A 13,389-nucleotide genomic window follows, 5' to 3' on the forward strand; every position below is an offset into this window, starting at 1 on the left:
TTACATAAATAGACGTGTAGGGAATTGTCCATCAGGTGTGTGATGTACAGCACGCATGGGTCGCACGTGTCTGTAAGTAAGCTGCTTCTTGTGCTGAGTCAAGCTTTGCCCATGGGGAGACCGAGAGGTGTTCAGGTGCTATATATACTGTGAGCTGCCATCTCCCCATCGTATCAAAACCATGTGAGACGCACAGCATTGCTACAGTACTTCTAAATCTGCCAGAGCTGCTCATTTCCTCGCATGGCTCCTGATTTCCCCATTTTGCATTGGGGTGGGACGACAAAACTCGACAACCAGGATTTCCATTAGGCTGTCATGAACTTAAGGGAGGAATGCTTGTTGAAAACATTAAAGATAGATTCCATTCAGAGCTTATGGCTCCCACAGAACCACACTGTCTCATTAAAAGTCACATTTGGGCTGCGATAGACTCGTGATTTCATAATTCTAAAGTCTGGCAGGAGTCTGTGGCAAGAGTGATGAAGAGAGAGGGGGAGGAAATAGTCTGGGGTCATATTAGCTACTGGTTCAAATGCTATGGAATATTTCTGCTGTGTAGTGTAGAAGGTACATCCAGTACATGCACAGCAGACATTCATTTTAGTAATAGAGCAAGACAGGCTTTAAGTACCATCAATCGTGATTGTTGGCTCTTACTGGCATATTACAGAAAGGTAATATTAATCTGTTTGTCCGCTGATGGAATAGTTGCTTCACCTTTGTTACAGGTGCTTCATGTATTTCTTGTGTTGAAACAAAATTCCATAATCATTGCTATAGAGTGTTTGTTCAGTAACAGCAGCCAGTCACCCCATCTCTCCACTTCTTCAGTACACATACTGAATGCATTTTCATGTGTAAATGAATACATTTTCCACACCAATTAGGAGAGAGAACCCATTTATCAGCTTCAATTTGATAGCGTTCCAGTCCCAATATTGTCTTAAATATTTTTGGTTCCATCACTTAAAATTTCAGTTGCTTATCCTGAATCCTGTATGAGTTCTGTCCCCTGATTGGATGAAATTGGTATCCCGAATAAAATGTATTTTTCCCCCCTTCTGTTTACTAAAGAGCTGGAGAGACGGGAAGAACCCTGTTAGTAAACAAACACTGAACAGCAATGATTATCATTGGAATATAGAGCTTGTACTTTATGTACAAGGTTTAAAGAGCAAGGGTTGGCTCCTGAATAACTTATGGAAACACACATGGATCTATAATTTCCAGGCACAAACTCTTAAACTAGCACACTAACTATTGCCCACAGACTCAAAAACACTCAAGCCAACACACACATACACTGACAGAGGAATATCAGCAGATTTGACAGAGCACACCGCTGAGCTCTGTAAAACATTATCCCTCGAAAACATACCTTTCCCACCCCCCTCCAACTCATGCATTAGACGGTGAGGGAAATGATATATCTGTATACACAGCCCCCAGTGCTGCACCACCAGACACATCTGTCTGTCCTCCCTTTCTCCTGTCAGATACAAACATTTCACTTCTCGCTGTCTCCGCTTCTTCCTCTCACTCAATGTGAACAGAGCGATGTCTGTTCCATAGCCACCCCTGCCCACCCACCCACCTTCCTTCCTCTATCTCTCTCTCTTTGCCTCCTCCTCAACTGGACACATCCTTTGTCAGTGACCTGAAGCCACTCGATGACCCGGCAGTTCCCCATGGAGGTGAAAGGAAGAGGAAGCAAGTGAAACCACTTATAGTTGCCAGTGTACAGTAGTTAGGATTGACACAGAGAACCCACCTTGTTAAGCAGTGGTCCTCAACCTTTTTAGGCCACGACCCCCAAAATAATCTTATTTTAACTGGGGACCCCCTCTCTGATGAGCACTAAGAGTTGAGGCATTACATTTTGTATAACACGGTTCTATTGTGAAAATAGTAGATCTGCCTCTAATATTTGACAATTTGGCCAATGTTTAATTTGTCAATTTAGAGGTATTAAAAAGTCCTTAAATTCTCACTTTAGAAATGTGCAGAATGCAGATACCCTCATGCACTTAAACGTTATGTTGGTTTGCTCACTGTTGAGTGAGAAAACAATGTTGCACATTAAGTTAATCATCTGGGGACCCCCCAAAATACACAGGTTGAGAACCACTGTTGTTAAGGACCCCAATGGAAACAAGCCATAGGCTTTCTTGGGTTTAAGATCCTCCTAACAGACCTGTATTTTACTGTACTTTCCTTTTTCCTTTTCCTTTTTAACTGCTAATAAAGTATTCAATCAATCAATCAATCAATCAATCAATCAATCAATCAATACCAGGGTCGATTAAGGGGACAGAGAAATTTGAAACCATTCAATAAAATAAAATAAACAATTAAAAAAACAATAAAATTCACATATTTCTTTCTTCTTTTTTTCTAGCTGCATGTCAGCAAAATTGCTGCCTGACCAAAATGACAATGTTCCAATCCCACTGAGCATGTTTAGCAAACCGCTGAGCCTTCTCGTTCCGCTCCCTGCACCACAATCCTTCACAGATACCTCAACCATAATCTACCCATCCATTCACTGTTGGTTGATCCTCCCAATATACCCACACAGGCACCAAAAATATGCACGCACGCACGCACGCACACACGGATGCACGGATACCCTTAAACACACCTCTTTCAGGGTTGTATTTCTTCATGGTAAATGTGCTCTGTGCCTTATGGTGCTCTGGAGTCTCAATGAAATGAGGAAAAACCTGTGCAGCTCCAAAGCTGCTTAAACGCTGCCTTTATCACAAAGCACACCCCATAAAATTAACACCTCTTCAAGTCACACGGCAGAGCTCTTGTTTAAGCAAACCCAAATACACAAAGAGTAGGAATATGCTGCTACTACTACTACTACTACACACACACACGCCCACGCATGCATGCACGGCACACGCACGCACGCACGCACGCACGCACGCACGCACGCACACACACACACACACACACACACACACACACACACACACACACACACACACACACACACACACACACACACACACACACACACACACACACACACACACACACACACACACACACACACACAGCTGTGAACCTAAATGACCAAGCTGTTTACAGATTCTTTCCCTCTCTTTTTGTCAGCTAACATTCTCGCTTTCTTTTGGGGTTCTTTTGTTCCTTTGAATTCTGCATTCCTAAAGTTTTTCTGAAGATGACTACAGGCAATGTATGCACTCAAAACACACACACACACACACACACACACACACACACACACACGCCCGCGCTCGTGCGTAAACACATGCACATATAACCTCTTTGACCTTTCACCTGTTGTGCCCACATGGAGGCACACAGAATGGTCAGCTGTGTTTGTGGTTCTCATACACTGGCACACTAACCTGCTTCCAAGTGAACACACGTTTCTCACACCTGGTAGGGCTCTGGCACACTAACCCCCAGTGGTGGAAAAAGTGCATGTTTTACTTGAGTAAAAGTATCAATACTGCAATGTAGAAATACGCCTACCCCTATACTCTTTTACAAAAAGTAGAAAGTATTCATTATGAAGAATGTCCCATTTAACATGTTTTCAAATGTATAAAAATGTATAGAAATCCTTTGAAAATAACAGATCTACAAGCTCACAATGTGTCGCATCACGACGCATTGTGAGCTTGTAGATCGTCTCTTTTCAAATGGCTAAAATGTATACAGTGCTGAAGTGAAGTTTTGTAATAATAATCAAAATCTACAAAGTAACTAGTAACTAAAGTTTTAAAATAAATGTAGTGGGGTAAAAGAACAATATTTGGATCAGAGATGTAGTGGAGTAGAAGTAAAAGTATTGGAAATTGGAAATACTCAAGTAAAGTACAAATACCTCAAAATTGTACTTAAGTACAGTACAGTACTTGAGTGAATGTACTTAGTTACTTTTCACCACTGCTAACCCCTGATTTATACTTGGTTGTGTCGGGCAACCATGAATAGCAAAAATCTACAAGCTCACATAATGTTGTGAGCTTGTAGCTATTGTCAGCGTTCTACACATATAAATCAGGCTAAAACCTGCATAAAGTGAACACAGGTGTACACCTCGGCCTGGATATTTTTGTCCCATAAGCACAAGCCAATGGGGAAAGAGGGAGAATAGAGGAAGCTGGCCCGGCCTCCATGTGCATAAATAAGCGGAGAGGAATTTATAATCAGTGGAACTGTGGAAAATACACCATGTCCCAGAGAAAAGCAGTGAGGGGATGAAAACTGATTTCATATATTTCATTCACACACCGTGTATGAGAGTATACCTTGACGATGACATAATATTGCTGTCAGGTAGAAACCTTGAATCTCCATATACATTTTTTGTAAATGAATGGCCTATTTCATTGTACAGTACAAGAGTGTTGTGCAAAAATAGCCGATTTACAAGCTCACAACACGTCACATCGTGAAGCGATGTGAGCTTATAGATCTCAAATCTATAGATGAAGTGGCTAACTGGCTATGTCTGTCTGTGGGTGAGGGAAAAATATTAACACAAGCTGGTGACTAAATAATAACTTGGATCCATTGGAACACAGGTTATATTTTTCCATGTTTGGACATACAAGGCGTCCACCCAACATCGACGTTAACAATTAATGCTAGATACTAATGTATGTAGAGTGCATACTATCTCACCATAGAGAGAGCATCCGAACATCAAAACCCTGAATTGGTCAAAACAATACACCTTTATGTATTGTGAATTATGCTTTTCAGATTATACCACGCTATGCAATGACAAACAAATTTTGAAATATTTTCAGTATTTCTGTGTACTTCACAAAGATGTTACAAAGTCTCCTGATTGCTACTAGAACTACTAATAGTACTGCTCAAGGTGAGGATATGGGAATGGGAATGGGAATATCCCAAGCATTTATTCCTGAATATACCAAGGGAACAAAAAGCCTCTGAACCCCTGACGAGTTCATGGACTGATTTTACAACTGTCTGACATGATGACAGGTCACTAAACCATGGTTTCCAAAACATTTTCAGCTCAAGATCCCAAAAATAAATGTAAATAAATATAAATACATTATTTATTTAAAGGAAGAGAGGAACAAATCATATTTCAAGGGAAATAAAATTAAATACAATAGTAGTAAAGGTTAAATGGTCGGTGAGCCTATGTTTGAGAAACACTGCACTAAACCAATGAACTATATCTTAGACTGAGATGCTCAACCAAAGAGCTGCCATAATCCCTGGGAGAAATAACTGCTCACAGCCAATGGCTGTGTTTACTCTGTTCTCTCTTCACACCAAACTGACGCTCTTGGCCCCATCACATACTGTAGACCTGACAGTTTGGCTTCAGCCTCATGTGTGCGCGCGCACACACACACACACACACACACACACACACACACACACACAAACACACACACACACACACGCACCCGCGGACACACACACACACACACACACACACACACACACACACACACACACACACACACACACACACACACACGCACGCACGCACAGACGCACACACACACACACACACACACACACACACACACACACACACACACACACACACACACACACACACACACAAACATGCACACGCGCAAGCACGCACGCACACACACACACAGACACGCACACGTGCACACACACGCACACACACACGCACTATCCTGAATGCTCATAATGCTGCTTCATTGGGGTGTGTCTATAGGAGAAGAGCCTTTTTTGTGACACCTAATGTGTCATGGGTGTTGACTCCACAACACCCAAGAAGGCACTATAGTATCTCCCACTTGAAAGATGTTCTCTACCGGTCCTTGTCTGAAGATCCAGGCTGCCACATGTCTAGCCAGCAGCCACTGGTCATTCATAAAACATAATTTATACTGTCACACACAAAACACCAATAATGATTAAATTGGTGACTACATGAAATATTAGCCAGAACTTAGCAATCATTTAGTTAAGCTTCAATTGCTTTTTCCACAAGATATTAGTGTAAATCCACAAAAAATAGTGCAAGAAGATTACGTACAGTACAAAATGTCTGGGACATTGCAGATTGCCACTCGATTTTACCATGCACCTTGACAAAACACAACTACAGAAATTAGCTTACATTACGGTGAGGGTGCCCGAGCAATACCAGTTGACACCTTAAATTCACTGGATTTAATTGCTAATTAGCCAATAATAAAATAACGAAGCAACATCTAAACAACCTACAGTATTTACGTCTATGCCAAAACGAATCAAACAAAGACATGAACAACCATTTTAAATTCAAATCATCATCATCAACGCAAAGCAACCTCTGTGTCATAATATCATTCCAATGCCACACTATGCTGTTAACAGGAGAGTGATGCTAAACACAGTGGATCTGACCTTACCTTTCTCTGTGAGGGCCGTTTGTGGTGAAATAATCACTGCAGAGAGAGAGACACACACACACAGACAGACAGAATGCAGGACAGACAAGTAGATAAGGAGAACCCTGGGATACGTGCTCTGAACAGACTTACACCGAACGGGCCGGGATTATATCTGCTGAAGGGAGGAGCCACTAGGAGGGGCGGAGAGAGAGGAGAGCAAGAGAGGCTGATTGAGAGAGAGGCCTTGAGTGGTGAAAGCAGACAAGAACCCAAAAAGAATCATGCCACCTCCTCAGGCAAATACCGCTTATTTTCCAGGCATCGGTGCCCGTGTTGGATGGTAACGATAAACAAGTATTATTAATGCCTCGGCTCGGTCTGCTGGCCATTGTGTACTGCTGTGTGGACTAAAAGGTGCGGTGAATCATCAACCTGAGAGCGAGTCCAGACTCCAGACACACTCTGACCATCTGGGCCTGGTTGCTCTTTAGCCAGTTACTCTCAACCATTTCAAATTCAAGGATCCCCAGTCTGATAAGCATTAGGCCACCACGGGCACCCCCATTTGATACTGTTTTCATCTCTGTGATCCCCAATATAAACTGTAAAAACTGTCCATTGGGTTAAATATGTACATTCTCAGAGTTGCAGACCAGTATGGGTCCATTTGGTTCCTAACTATCCACCATTTAGCTTGGGAGAAGTTGGGACCCCATGGAACCCCCTCACAGACACCTGGGGGTCCCCAGACCTCACGTTGAGAACCATTGTTCTATAAGTCACCTGTTCTGTCACAGGCTGCCTTCTAACTAGTGCTGAGTCAGGGTTCTGCACCCCGCCGACAGAACAGGTTCATTCTGTGACGCACACACACAGGTGTCCCGAACAGGAGGCCCGGGTTTCAGTCCGGGTGGTCACACGTGACACGAAGAAATAATAAGGCTCTAATTCTTTGAAAAAGTCACCAGAAATCACTGTCACAGAGCGATTACCACCAGTATTACTTCTTCAATGATATTCTAATAAACACTTAAAACTCTACACATGTACTGTATATCAGGGGTTTTCAAAGTGGGTGACGGGGCACTCGGGGGTGCCGTGACGGCAATCCAGGGGTGCCGCGAGATCATTTGATAATATTTGGAATTTATTTGGACACTTGAACAAATATTTAGTATCATTTTAAACTTTAAAAAGTACAAAGTTATTTTCAGTCAGTTCTAACCAAAATGGCTATTATCTCAACGTTTTCCTCGCAACATAATCACAAAAATATTGTCACTGTCGGGCAGAAACCTCGTATCTCCAAGTTTCAAATGTGTACGTCTTTTGGTAAAGCAAAGCCCTGCTTCATCATACAAGACTGTCGCACAAAACTAGTGAAAACAGACGATCTACAAGCACACAACGCCTCGCATCGATCTGCTGTTTTCTGCTGTTGGAGTGAAAATTGGAGTGAAAATTATAATGTAGGGGTGCCTCGGATTAAAAAAAATATTTACGGGGTGCCCTGAGACAAAAAAGTTTGGGAACCCCTGCTGTATATACTTCATTGGCTGGGGACCCCCAGGGGTCTGTACTTGGCCCCCTCCTTTTTCCCCCACTAATCAAATCTCAGCTGAAAGTAGCAGATCTGAAAGCTCACAATGTGTTGTAACATATTGCGAGGTCGTAGATTTCGCCTAATGTTCTCCTATATCATGACATACCCAGGGTAGGGATGCTAAGGTTCATTTGGTTAATTAAAGATCTTTCGACATGTTCAAGAAAGAGTAATGTCCCATCATGTCACAAATTAAACAAAGCAGATGTTCAGTATGCAGACATTCCCCAGTTTAAAAAAAAAAGAGAAACAGGTTTCCAAAAATACATTTTGTTATGACAGACTTTATCCAGGGAGGTTCTGACACCTGTGTGCAAAAGCCACTCAACCAACCTGAGTAACTCTCTGGCGTATCCGTCAACTTTCTACATCGTCAGTGTTAATTATCCATTTGCAGTGTTGGAAAAAGTACTCTTTTCTTTTTACTGAACTTAAAAGCATCAATACTGCAATGTAGAAACACTCTGTTACAAGAAGTCCATTATTCAAATTTTACTTGAGTAAAAGTGCAAAAGTTTTGGTATCAAAATATACTTAAAGTACAAAAGTAAAAGTAGTCATTGTGCAGAATGTGCCATTTCACAAATGTATGTAGGGCTGAAGTGGGTAATGTATATTTTGTAATAATAATCAAAACCTACAAAGTAACTAGTAACTAAACGTTTTCAAATAAATCTGGTGGAGTAAAAGTACAATATTTGCCTCTGAGATGTAGTGGAGTAAAAGTTAAAGTATTGGACATTGGAATTACTCAAGTAAAGTACAAATAACTCAAAATTGTACTTAAGTACAATAGTTACTTTACACCACTGTCCATTTGTAACACTGAGAGTGTTAAATTGACACGGAGGATTTTGCTGAGTACATCCATACTTCTGTTGCTGTCTGTCTTTTTGGTTTTTCTCATCTATGTGTTTATGAAAAGGTGTTCCCCTTCCTGACCATGTCTTCACCCACTCGTACTGTTTTTTTCTTTCCCTCGTGTTTTTTAGACAGCACAGAGGCCAGCAGTGTGTCCCATCTGTGGGTGGCTGATTTAGTGTGTTTGTGTTGTGTCCTATCTTCAACAGCCAACTGCCAGAAGTCAGCTTGCTGCTCTTGTTCAGGTTTGGCCAATGACGTCATTCTTTTGGACCTAGCTATACTGGAATTATATTAGCCATCAAGCTGCTGCATCGCTATAATCCGTTCTTTGTGTCAAAAACGTCAGTAAAAGAGAAACAGGATAAAATGAAAGATCATCCATTCATTTCAAAACAAAATCCCGTTAACTGCATCCATGAAGCAATGTTTATATTATCACCTACCAGAGCAATGTCACATAGCAGTAAATGCAATGGTACACACACACAAACACACAAACACACACACACTTTAGAGCGACAGTGTGAAAGGTACACGTTAGTCAAGGGGTAATGAGTTAGCATGTTTGCTCTCGTGCTTCAATTCTCTTCCTGTGTCATTAATGAAGCCTCAACTGGCCTCCCAGGCCTCCTACCATCAGTCCTGCACCCGTCCCATTCTGCTGTACAACCCACACTGTCCCATTCTACTGTACAACCCACATTTGAGTCTCGCAGCTCTCATTCTTAACTCCACTTGTACTTAATGGGATGCTAATAATGGTTATGGAATGGTCAGAAGGTGTGTGTTATGTTTGCTAAGTTCTAGTGAAGTCACCAATGACTCACAGGGCTTTGGCTGGACACCGTGCAGTGTTTATAATAACATTGAGTGTATATGATCGGTCACATGTGCTGCTACCTTTCCCATTCATTCATTCTTTCTTTCTTTCTTTCTTTCTTTCTTTCTTTTCTTTCAGGATGTTCAAGAGATGATTCAGACAAAACATTAGTGAAGGTGCAGCCTAGCTGACCACAGAAAAATAGAAAAATACGAAAGGACAAATAGAAAAAATACAAAAGGACGGACTTGCACATAGACAGACAGACAGACAGACAGACAGACAGACAGACAGACAGACAGACAGACAGATAGATAAGTACTGTGGAGAAAGAGAAATAGAGGAAAAAGTAAATACAAAATAAAATAATAGAGGAACAAGAAAGTAATTGTGCGGTATAATGGGTATGCGTACAGATGTGTGTTTGTGAGTTTAGCAGTGTGTGTGTGTGTGTGTGTGTGTGTGTGTGTGTGTGTGTGTGTGTGTGTGTGTGTGTGTGTGTGTGTGTGTGTGTGAAGGTAGGTATACGTATTATTTTTGAAAAATTACACACAAACCCCCAAAACGTCATACAAAAGATCACGAAGAAAGATCAATGATCGATGATTTAGACGCGTTGCTAATACAGCATAGGAGGGATCTGCCTTCTGAGAAAACAAAGACAAGTAAAGAGGTGGCTATTGTGTGATAGACTAGAATCTTTCATTCAAGCATTGGGGGCAGACGGAGGAGTATTGAGGGCAATCGGGGAGGTTTCAGCACCTTATTATCACATTAGAGGACTGAAGCTGTACAGTATGTATCCCACATGGCTACAGCCTGGGGATTAGAAGCATGTGTGAACAGTAATGAGAACCAGGCAGGCTCACAGTGACGTGCACTCTGCTCCATGTGAATAAGACATATGTACTGTACTGTACTGTACTGTACTGTACTGTACTGTACTGTACTGTAATGTACTGTACTGTACTGTACTGTACTGTACTGTACTGTACTGTACTGTACTAGCAGTGGTTCTCAACCTTTTCAGGCCGCGACCCCCAAAATAATCATATATTAACTGGGGACCCCCACACCCTGACGAGCACTAAGAGGCATTACATTTTGAATAACACGGTTCTATTGTGAAAATAGCAGATCTACATGCTCACAACGAGCATGTAGTAATAGAGCATGTAGTAGTAAAAGTACTGGAAATTGGAAATACTAAAGTAAAGTAAAAATACCTCAAAATTGTACTTAAGTACAGTACTTAAGTAAATTTACTTACTATACTATACTATACACCACTGATACTTGAGTACATGTACTTACTTTTCACCACTGTGTTTTGAGTCACTCCAAGGGACCGCGTGAAGGCACCGGTCATCAGATTCCTATAATAATCTCTCTGCCTGCCCCTCAGACCATGCCCGGGTGACCCTGGCTGAAATACACATACCGGTATGCATGCACTTATGTGTGTTTATGAGCACACAGGGTGGAACCATCAGTGTTAATTTATCTATTTGTAAGAGTGTACAAATGTAACCAAATGGACCCTGATGTCACAGCGCAAGCATGCACGCACGCACACACACACACACGCACGCACGCACACATAACACACATAGACACACGCACACACGCACGCACGCACGCACGCACGCACGCACGCACGCACACACGCACGCACGCACGCACACATGCACATATTGCATTTTTTCCCATCCGTCAGCATGCCTCCTCAGTGTCCTGAGAAAGTTTATGATGCGTATTATGTGTGACGTTGTCCAGGGCCCCTGATGAGAGCTACAGTAGGTGTTTGTGTTTTTGCCTGAGCATGCCCTATGAGCGCTATTTAGAGGCCGAACAAAAATAACTCACTCCATCCAAGTTTTACAAAAATATATATATATATATATATATATATATATATATATATATATATATACCGGTTATTAACTATCGGAACAAGCAGAAGGCAGACTGAATGGCATGTAGACAGAATACGCAGTATGCATGTGAATGTGTATATATGGATGTCTGTGTTGTTCTTAATGAATTGTTTTTAATGGCTGTATTTATACCCTATGAAATTACTTTGTCCAGTCTGTCATTTGTCAAAAGTCTGTCTCATGCTCTTTGTCACCCGCTTTCAGGCACCATTCTTGGCACACCTCCTTTCTGTGTGTGTGTGTGTGTGTGTGTGTGTGTGTGTGTGTGTGTGTGTGTGTGTGTGTGTGTGTGTGTGTGTGTGTGTGTGTGTGTGTGTGTGTGTGTGTGTGTGTGTGTGTGCGTGCGTGCGTGCGTGCGTGCGTGCGTGCGTGCGTGCGTGCGTGCGTGTGTTAGCACATGCACAGAAGGAGAGAAAGTAAGAGATAGACTGTAGCTGTAGTTTGAAGTATTTGCATAACAACGCGTTCACATTTTACAGTCATAGAGCTGAGGCAATGAGGCCGTGGCCGTGGCAACATAGTGTCGAGAACCTGTCTTGAATGGTTTCTGAGATGCCATCTCGTGGTCCAGTCCCAGCTTTAGATGAGTTTATGACATCAACCTTTGTAAGGCTTTTACATTCCTGCCTCCTTTCCCGTTCTCTGTGTGGCAACCTTGGAATCTGCAAAGGCAAACAGAGAGGTCAACATCCCCGATGTCCCTGTCACATTGTCAACAAGGAAGGAAGGACATTCAGAGAGCTGAAGATTCAGCTCACAGAACCCAAAAAGTACCAACGATTAGTTCAGAAATTGCTTACCCCATTTCTGCTACCAACATGGAGCACTTGGTGATGGTCACTCTATCAGCTTTGAATGCTCAAAGTGTCAAAGAAGGCCCTCTTTTGTTACAAATTGTCTCACTTTCAAGTACTGATGGCCCTCAAGACTGATACCTGAGCTACTTCCCGCTAGGCTAACATGTAACGCTCCATGACGTCACCTAGACATATCTGTTGGTACTCGCTAACACAACTGACTGATTTCCTCATTTTCCGTTTTACAATTCTGACCTCTTGCTTTTGTGCCCAGAAGAGTGAACCTTAACCTTTGACTCTGCTAAGGAGGTCACGCTGAACCAGCATTGAACTGGACCATTAGAGTGAAGTATAGTATGTAATATGCTTGATTCATTCTTCATTGTATGAAGGTGTCCCTTGCCGAAAATAGCCGATCTACGAGCAGCAGAGTGTTACAATATCGACTTCACAATGTAAAATTTAGACCATTTCATTTCAATAATTCAATTATGAGACTAAACTTAATTTTCATACAATATCAGGGTCCCTAAGACAGAACGGGTGTCTGTCTATACAACGCGTCACGTTGCAACGCGTTGTGAGCTTAGAGGTCGGCTATTTTCAATGCTTGACTTCTACACAGAGAGGGCAATTCTTTCAACAGATGCTGAATTAAAGTTCAGGAGAGTTTGGACAAGGCAATTCTCTTGAATGCTGCCTTCAGGTATGGCGTGGAAAGGGGGCATTTGCGTTTCTTTCACCATAGTAAAAACTCTATTCATTGTCTTGAGAGGGCACTTTTTACAGATGGATAAAAGGGCAGGGGCACAAGCCCCCTTTGATGTCTATGTCTGCACGTGCCCCGTCTGTCTCCACGATTTTTTAATCCTTGATGTGCTCCCCTCTACACTTCCCACTGGCCCCACATCAGGCACACCCTACAGTAAACCCCACACCTGCTGCACCATGGGGGGGAGGGGAGGGGGGGGGGGGGGGG

Source organism: Nannobrachium achirus (assembly GCF_963921795.1).
Source record: "Nannobrachium achirus genome assembly, chromosome: 22".
In the NCBI taxonomy this organism is placed as follows: Eukaryota; Metazoa; Chordata; class Actinopteri; order Myctophiformes; family Myctophidae; genus Nannobrachium; species Nannobrachium achirus.